Source organism: Melospiza melodia, unplaced genomic scaffold (genome assembly GCF_035770615.1).
Source record: "Melospiza melodia melodia isolate bMelMel2 unplaced genomic scaffold, bMelMel2.pri scaffold_99, whole genome shotgun sequence".
Lineage (NCBI taxonomy): Eukaryota > Metazoa > Chordata > Aves > Passeriformes > Passerellidae > Melospiza > Melospiza melodia.
Genome location: NW_026948807.1, coordinates 447,252 through 456,761, shown reverse-complemented (window position 1 = coordinate 456,761; position 9,510 = coordinate 447,252).

The following is a 9,510-nucleotide window of genomic DNA, read 5'->3' as shown; positions in this document are numbered from 1 at the left end:
TTCATCTTGCCAGCTTTTTCCCCACGTATGCTCGTGTTCACAAGTATGACACCACAAATCCTGTAATAATGATTGTTCTATCCAAAATGTTCTTTTACAACCCCCACAACGTAGAGCTATCCAGGCAGCACAATGTGGATTGTGACAGTCAAGGCAATGTAGTTTCGCTGGATCTGTTAAGTGAAAAGTTGATAATGAGTCAATGAAACAAATCAACTCCTGGGCCGTCCAGTAGTGACGTGTCAGTGCTCTGTCCACCGCTTCCGAGTGCCCCTTCAATTGTAACAGTAGTGGTTGTAGGACTAGAAGCAGTTTCTTCTCCAGTCGCTCCTTGTCCTCCTCCGTAAGGCGATCCACCAGAGGCTGCATCAAAAACAGGTTTAGTCCACTTAGCAAGCACCCACAAAGGCCCTGTAGGTGAGGAAACACAAAGATACCCCTGACCCCAATATAATACTTTTGCAGGTTTTTCCCATAATCCTGTACTTGGGTTCTTATACTTAACTCAGACCTCTGTTTCCTTAGTATTTTCCTGACCTGACCTCGGATGATGTTTCATTGCAGGGGGGGTATCATCTTCCCCAAAAATGCATAAATGATTAATCACATACAAAACCTTAGCCAAACATGCTTGTGGATCTGCCAAATCTTGATGTTTTTCAATATACTGCTTAAGGGTACCGTTTGCTCTTTCCCGTAAAGCTTTCCTTAACTGTATCAGTAACTCATACAATCGTTTATTATTCACTTCCTTAATTGCTGCTTCCTCTATTCGTTTGACTACTCCTGCAACATACGTAGAGTCTGTGACCACATTTAAAGGCTCCTGTAAGTTGGACACCACCCATACTACTGCTAACAATTCCAAAGTTTGTAAGCTATCTGCAGGGTCTGCTGTGAGGAGTTGATGCTTCCATTGTCCTTTTTCTTGCCAGGTAACAGCAGCAGGCCTTGATTTCTTTCCTGCATCTGTAAAAGCTGTAATAGCTCCTTCTATGGGGTTTTCTTCTCTCAAAGGTCGAGTAATCCAGTTCCATTCTGTCATTCATTGCAAAACTCTAGGCACTAATTTACTAGTCTCTACTTTAGCAGGTGACATCAATAATGCTTCTTGTAAATTCTTTGAATTTATCAAGTACCAGTCCAAGGTTTCTTTTTCCATAGGTAATCTAATAGTAGCAGGTTCTCTACCATCCACTTCAAGAATTCTGAGACGCCCCTTTTTGATTAATGCAGCCAATTGTTCAATTTTTGAAATATTGTTTTCTTGTGCTGTAGTGGTGGTGACAACCATTCCAACACCCGTATCTCCCCCGTTTTCTTTTGCAACTGAGAGAGAGCACCAAGCAAGTGGCAAGGGCTATTCCAGATAGTAAGGTCAATGGGGTGGTCGAGTTGTCGACGAGACACATACACTTGCTGTACACAGTTACTAATTTGCTGCAAGGCAAGATGATGCTCCTTTGTCAGGTGTACAGGAGTAGTAGGGTCCACACCTTTTAACAAAGGCCGTAGGGCTTCCAATAAGTGATTTGGTATTCCCACAATAGGCTTCAGCCACTGTAAGTCTCCCAGCAACTTCTGTGCATCATGTAGAGTTTTAATGTCCAATTGTAATTCCAATTTTTGTGGTATCACTATTTGATCCATCAAAGTCCATCCCAAATATTTCCAGGGCTTTGTAGTCTGAATTTTCTCTGCAGCAATAACAAGTGAATATGCAGCAAGAGTATTTATAATGGTGTTAATCTGTAAAGAGGAGAATGGCTGTTGCTGTGCAAACAAAATATCATCCATGTAATGATATATTATAGTTGCTGGCCATTTACGACGTAGTGGCTGTAATGCTGCATCAACATAAAGCTGACATAAAGTGGGGGAGTTGCGCATGCCCTGCGGAAGAGATGTCCATTCAAATCTTTTATCTGGTTCCCCATGATTTATTGCTGGTAAAGTAAAAGCAAATCTCTTCATGTCATCAGGATGCAGGCCAATAGTGAAAAAACAATCCTTTAGGTCAATAATTAAAAGTGGCCAGTGTTCTGGGATCATAGCTGGATTTGGAAGACCAGGCTGTAAGGCCCCCATTGGTTCCATTTGGTCATTTACAGCCCTCAAATCATGTATCAAACGATATTTCCCTGATTTCTTTTTGATTACAAAAATAGGTGTATTCCAAGGGCTTGTGGATAGTCGAAGGTGTCCCTTTGTATATTGTTCCTGTACCAATTCATGGGCATGCATAAGACTCTCCCCTTTTAATGGCCATTGCTTAACCATCACCGGTGTATCCGTTTTCCAGGTGAGTGGAATGGGGAAAGTCCAAGCAATGGCAATTACCCCAAAGGGTGCTGATTAGTTAACACCACTCCCAATTGTGTTAAAATGTCCCTTCCAATTAAGCAGGAAACTGTAGGAGGCAGTTGAACAACTGAAAACACAGCAGATATTTGTTGATTCTCAATGCACACAGACAAAGACGGCGACCTGCTTGCCAATGTAAATCCTCCCACTCCTGTGAGCATGTTTGATGAAGGAAATAGAGGCCAATGTTGTGGCCATGCTTCTGGAGAAATTATGCTAGTATCTGCTCCTGTATCCAATAATCCATAAAGGGTTATGCTTTGATGCCCATAGGTAATTTCAACCTTTTGTTTTGGTCTATTTTGTAAATCCACAGTTAAAAGTAGAGCCAGTAGAGCCAAAACCTTTTTCATCCCGTGCTTGCCCAGTAAATGATTGTATTCCTGATGTCATTTGTGACAGTGGTACCAATTGAGCAATGCGTTGCCCTTTTGTAATTTTAATCAGAGGATAAAGGGTGTAAGCCATAATTTGTATTTCCCCTGTAAAGTCCGCATCGATAACACCAGGCAAAACAAATAATCCCAACATAGTTATAGAGGAACGTCCCAGCAATAATGCTCCACATGTTTGTCCATTTAATATAAGAGGACCCTTTACTCCAGTGGGTATCCTCTCAGGCCGGTTCGTCATTAGTGTGACGTCTACTGCTGCTGATAAGTCCAAGCGGAGGCTCCGTGTTGTTGCGGGTTGCAGACAGGAGGTAGCAGCGATGTCACGGCAGCAGCTGGTGTCTCCGATGTCACTGAGGCAACTTGTGTCTGTCCCTCATTGCCGCATCGGTAACACTTGATGAATGGTCTCGAGCCTCTTTACGTGACTGCCAGTGAGCCGCTTTGGAGAGGAGCAAGAGCAGCTAACACCTGATTTTGAGTAGACTATGCTTTTGCAACCCTAATCCTAATTCCTTTAAGGCTTCTGCTATAAATGCCTGTGAAGCTGTTGGCATTAATGCCATTCACTCTAATGCTTCCTCAATAGTCCAATTTGCCCCTAAAGTAGCTAACACTCTTTGGGTTGCTGGATTGCTATTTTGCAAGGCACACTGCTTCAATAGCGCCCTGCAACACCAGCCTGATCTATAGCAGTAGCTGTTCTATCGATAAAATTTCCAAATGATTCTTCCCTTCCTTGCTTAATACCCATATAAGCCGGTAACCCTCCTGGCTCTTTAACCATATCTATTGCAGCACGCACTAACCACATAGACTCTGTAAGTTTATCAGCTCCCAATATCATCTGTGCCTCTGTACGTAAGAATGCCTCTAAGCCCATCAGCTCCTTTACTGTTACTCCATGTAATGGGTCATGTGCATTAAACAATAACTGCTGATGCTGAGTAAATATCAACCGAACTATTCCTCTTAAATCATTAGGACATAAAACCTGAGTATTAAAAAGATAATCTAACATTTGCTTAACAGGTTCACTTTTTACTCCAAACTGACTAACCGTAGAACGTAGCTGAGTTAACAGCTTCCAATCTAAGGGAGTATATTCTGCTATATTATGCGTAAGGTTCCCCTGTGCATCATACTGTGGTGTGTATGTAACTGGACATGCAAGACTAGAAGCTATTTCCACCGCCTCACCATCCCCCATTTGCATTACTTCTTTTGCCAAAGCAGCCCAAGCTTCCCTCCTCTGTTTAGCCATCTCCCCCCATGGATCACGGTGTGCCCCTGGGATGGGATCTGGCCCTTTAAGGGTGCTATGCTGCTGGCGCTTCGGTGCAGACACCGAGTTTTCGCGCGGGGGGGGCAGTGAAGCAGAGGCTGGCTCGCGCGGGGGAAGCGGGAGCCCCCCCTCCCCCGCTGGAGCTGACAGTGAAACCGGAGCCGGCTCACATGGAGCCAGCCTGCGGGGGGCAATCCGCCCCCCCGCTGGAGCCGGCTCGGGCGGGGGAGGTGACCCCCCCACCGAAGCTGTAACCGGAGCCGGCTCATTGAGGGGTAGCGGTGGAGGCAAGGCTGGCGGCGGAGGCGAAGCTGGCTTGCCCCTACTCCCACCATCCAACCCGCCTGAAGCTGGTGGCGGAGGCAAAGCTGGTTTGCTCTTACCCCCACCATCCGACTCGCCCTCCCCCTCTGACAGGAAAGGTGCAGACGGTTCCACTGCGCCTATAGAGAAATCCTCCACACCACTTTGCTGGGGACTCTTAGGCATAAGTACCTTAGTTACAGAAGGTGCCAGGGGATCATCTTCACGACAATACCCTATATTCCTCTTATGAGCTTCTGTTGCCCTTTCTGCTGCCTTTCTCTCAGAGACCTGCTGAAGTAACGTGTTATACACCACCCGTCATAACTTCCCGAATTTCTTTGCTGACTTATCATCGTCTAGTACTGTATCCCACAATATTTCCCCAAACTTTCTCCACTCTGATAACTCATGAACTGTATGAGGATTAGAAAAGATACCCTTAGCATGGCCATAAGCTAATAACCCTGGTAACTCCTTTTTTAAATCTATCCCTTTTATCCCACGCCGCTCTAAATAGGCGGTAAATAAATCATATGCCGCTTGCCTATCCATACCTATTAATCAGCGCGCGCTGTTGCAGCTCTCCAGGCTCCTGCGACACGTATTGGCTTAAGTCACCGTTGTGAACCTTAAGGGTGCTTCAAATTCCGGCACCGTCCCGGCTGCTGGGACCCAAACCCAACTTCCGAACCGTGGTGTAATCCCTTTTTCTTTTAATCCGAGAAAAAGGGCAGAGATTCGGTTATGCCCACATTCTCCACCATTTGTCGACGGAAGGGAACCAGGACATCAGTTTGATCATCACAGGCTCAATTTTATTGATCAGTACGGCGGGTTAAATACAGTTAATAATGAGCTTCATACATATTGCAAAAGTTGAGCTCAGGATTGGTCAGCTTACATATCAGCACCTACGCCTACTTCTACATTCCTATGGTTCTACTTTTGATACTTTCTACATATTCTCAGGATATATTCAGGACTAATCTCAACTCCCTATCCTCATGTTGCAGCAAGGTCACTGCTGACTCTTCCTTTCAGCTTGCTGACTGCTGACTTTTCTCCTTCAGCTTAACCAGTGGCATTATATCAGTGTGGCCTTTCTCAGCTAACCAATTATTAATAATACTCTCCACAGACAAGAAAGAATTAAGAGAGTTAGAAAAGATGAGATCACAGCAAAAAGAAAATGGAGAATGGCGGACCCCTGATGGACAGCAAATTTTAAATAAAGCTCTAGCCTGAAAGGTGATGATGGACTTAGACGAGTTGACACATTGGGGAATACAAGGATTATATGACCACTTTCCAAGGGATCATATGTGCATGGGAGTACGTACCATAGCAAAGGCAGTTACCAAGGGATGTTTAACTTGCCAACAAATTCATCAGAAAGTAATGAGAAGAGTTCTATCTGATCTGGGGGAAGTGAGTTGGCCTTGTGGCCATTCCAAAATGTGCAGGTAGACATCACAGAAATGTCCCCTGTTCAGGGATACAGACACTTATTAATTACCGTGGATCACCTCACCCATTGGGTAGAGGCGTCCCCGACCAAAACAGAGACAGCACAAGCAGCCACAAAAGCAATCGTAGAAAACATCATTCCCCAATATGGGTTGATAAATAATGTCGATTCTGACCGAGGTCCACATTTTACTGTCCAAGTTTTACAACAAGTTGTTGAAGCCCTGGGAATGAAATGGAGGTTGCACAGCCCATTGGCATCCCTGGAGCTCCAGAGGAGTAGAAAGAATGAATAAAACCATCAAAAACCTGTTAACTAAATTAGTTACAGAAACCCAGATGAATTGGCTTAACTGTCTACCCTTAGGACTGTTACAAATTAGAACAAGGCCTCGATCAGGTAGAAGAGTCTCACCGTATGAAACGATGTTTGGAATCCTCTTCTTGACAACCCCATATAGCATGGGAATTTATCCAGAAGGAGAGACAGCCACCCTAAAATATCTAAAGGCTATTGGAAATACATTCGAAGATCTTAGGAGAAAGGGTTATCTCCCTCAAACCTCTCCCTTAGACACTAAGGGCCATAACATCAATCCAGGGGACTGGGTGTTAGTTAAATCATGGAGCTCTTCACCTTTAACCCCTAAGTTTGAAGGCCCTTTTCAGGTCCTACTCACCAGCAATACAGCCATATGACCCAAGAGAAGGGGTGGACACATATAACCCAGATTAAAGGACCTGCACCACCTCCCACTGAAGAGTCAAAACCAACCACATCCCCTTCTAAGTCTTCTGATGAATGGATTGTGACTAATCACTCAGATGATCTAAAGCTAACCCTCCAAAGGAGACCTAAAGACTATTGGAGACTGTCTATAGTCAAAAACTTGTTAAGAACTGTTTAAATAATCAAAACTTGTTAAGAACTGTTAAAAATTGTAGTTAATGTTATTTATATTTTAATTTGAGTTTGAAAAGTAGATACTTTCCTGTTGCATTTATTATTAGTTAGTGATTAATAATGAATGTACAGGTTTTAGTTTGTGTTGGAGCCTTTGTTCATTTCCGCGTATATTGTAATTTTGTAGGATTAGGCATAAGAGTAAATACCTCGTTATTTGTTTGGAGTATTTTTTCTATCGTTTTGGATACCGAAAATTCTTAAAGTCATCTGACCATTGAGTTCAAGGTTTTTAGGTCATGTTTTCATGTGAAAAAGTTTAAATGCCCCAGTTAACTCCAATCTTAGTGTACAAAGCAATCTCCTATAAAATATCCATCAGGGCAAAAATAAATTAGTAAAGAAAAGTCAAATGTGTTGACACTGAGAGAATTAAAAACTCTGTACTAAAACCAATGAGCTCTTCTGTAGGAGAAAAGCATAAGCAGGAGGCAAGGCTGGGTGAGTCTACAGTCCGCCTAAAAACAGCCACTCCAAGCACTGGGTGCAGCTCAGTAGTTGTAGAGTTTAGGGGAAAGCCTCATACCAGACTCCTGGGAATGCTCTTACTGATCTAACTTGTTAACAACACGCTGGGAAGTCAGAAGAGCCCATGTGCTCAATGTTACTACCCCCTTTACAGAGGGGAAGAAACCGTATCTTTAATACGAGTACATACAAATTTAAACTGTGTCAACCTCTCTCTGTTAGCAACCTACCAAGGGCACAGGAAGACTTACTGGATTTCACAAAATATAGCCACTTACCAGCAATGACTGCTTGGGGAGTGTCCTATAGGAGATGCTTGGCTTTGCTTTGAACATAAGTCCAATCAAAAAGGCACAGAAGACTTAATAAAAGAGAAAGAAGTAACAACATCAGTAAATGAGAAAGAAGACCTAGAAACATCTAGTGGGAAAAACTGGTTCATAGATTTAGTGGAAAAGATCAGTAAAGAGTTGAATGTAAGTAATTGCTGAATCTGTGGAAATACACAAATGGCCAAAGTCTGGCCTTGGGAAGGGATCAGCTTAAGACCAATAGATATGTTAAAATGGACACAAACGAGACAAAAAGTACCAACTGTTGGACAAAGAGGAAAAGAATGGTGGGAATTAATGTCTAAAATAATTGGAGAAGAGTAATGTATATCTAGGAAAGCGAAAATGTATAAAACCCCAGTAGGAGAAATGTCCTGTAAAAGATATTTAAAAGTAAAATATCCATTAGCTAGACAGATCCCTAGAAAGCCCAATAAATACTGGTCCATTGGGAAGAAAGAAATGGGGTGTATCTATCAAGAAGGAGATTAATTCCATGAGTGTACTGGAAAAGGAATAAACCCATTCTGGGGAGTGAGAGAAATATCCAAGTACTGGGAATTTCCAATGGCTATCAGTGATGCTTCTTGGAAAGGTCCAGAAAACCTGGTTTGGATATGTGGGAATGTGGCTTACACTGAATTACCCGGGGAGTGGAGCAGCACTTGCACTATGGGAATTATTAAACCGTCATTTTTCTTACTCCCAAAAGAGTCTGGATTGAACCTAGGGGTCCCAGTATATGATGATTTGAACAGATCTAGCTGCCCAAAAAGAAACTTAATTGAAATTGGAGGAACCCAGACACGGAAAAACACAGTATGGACCACCAGGAAATAATTTGCACTAATGGACCAGTGACCTGGGCTCAAGATGGGTCCTGGAGACACCGGAGCCCAATTTATACGGGGTTAAATCCGATTCTGAGATTACAAGAAGCACTCGAGATAGTATCGAACCGAACCTCTCTGGCTTTAGACCACATAAACAACCAACTATCCCTGACTAGTACTGTGGTGTATCAAATCAGACTAGCAGTAGATTATTTATTATTTGTGGAAAATTTAACTCCTCTGAGTGCTGCTTAGAAATAGATGACTGCACTGAAGTAATTAGAAATATCTCAAAGGAAATCCGTAAGTTAGTTTATGTTGGAACACAAGAGTGGGCCCCTACATTCGACACCAGCTGGTGGGACAATTTCTGGTCATTAAAAGGAAACTGGTGGAATAAAATAGCCGTTTTCATCTTATGTGAAATTGCTAGTTTGATCCTCCTACTTTGCATGCTCCCCTGTATAATCCGAGTTGTAACATCTGGTGTACAAGCAAGTGTAATGATACCAAAAGAGCTTAATAAGAAAGAAGCAAAAGTAACCATGATAATGAATGACCAAGAACATGAAGATGCCAAGCAAATTTACAACCAATATCAAAAATTGTACTTTCAAGAAGTAATTGCTAATTGATGCAGGCTTGAGCCCAATTGAACAATTAGAGGGGAAAATGGTAGAGAATCGATTGTTAAAGAAATTGATATAAAGTTCATTGTTAAAGGAGTTCATATAAAGTTCCAATGTTAGTTACAGATTGTTTGTTGAATGTTTAATAGTTATGTCTAGTTCCAACGCCAGTTAAGGGATTTATAATTATATAAATCCCCTCACTGTCAGGTGTTACCCTCACTGCTCCTGTCAGCGTTCAGAAGAGCATAATCACGAGAATGATTCTATGCAGGTGCTTTTATTGAAGAGCTCTGGGTGTCAGGGGTACAAACCCAAATCTGTCTCCAACCATACATTCAGGATGAATATGTTTTTATATTTTATCGTTATATAACTTTCATGTTAATTATTAAACTTCTATTGTTCTATTGGCTACATAGATTTCAGCCAAGCATGGGCTCCTCGTGGTGCCCCTTAATTTTCTAACA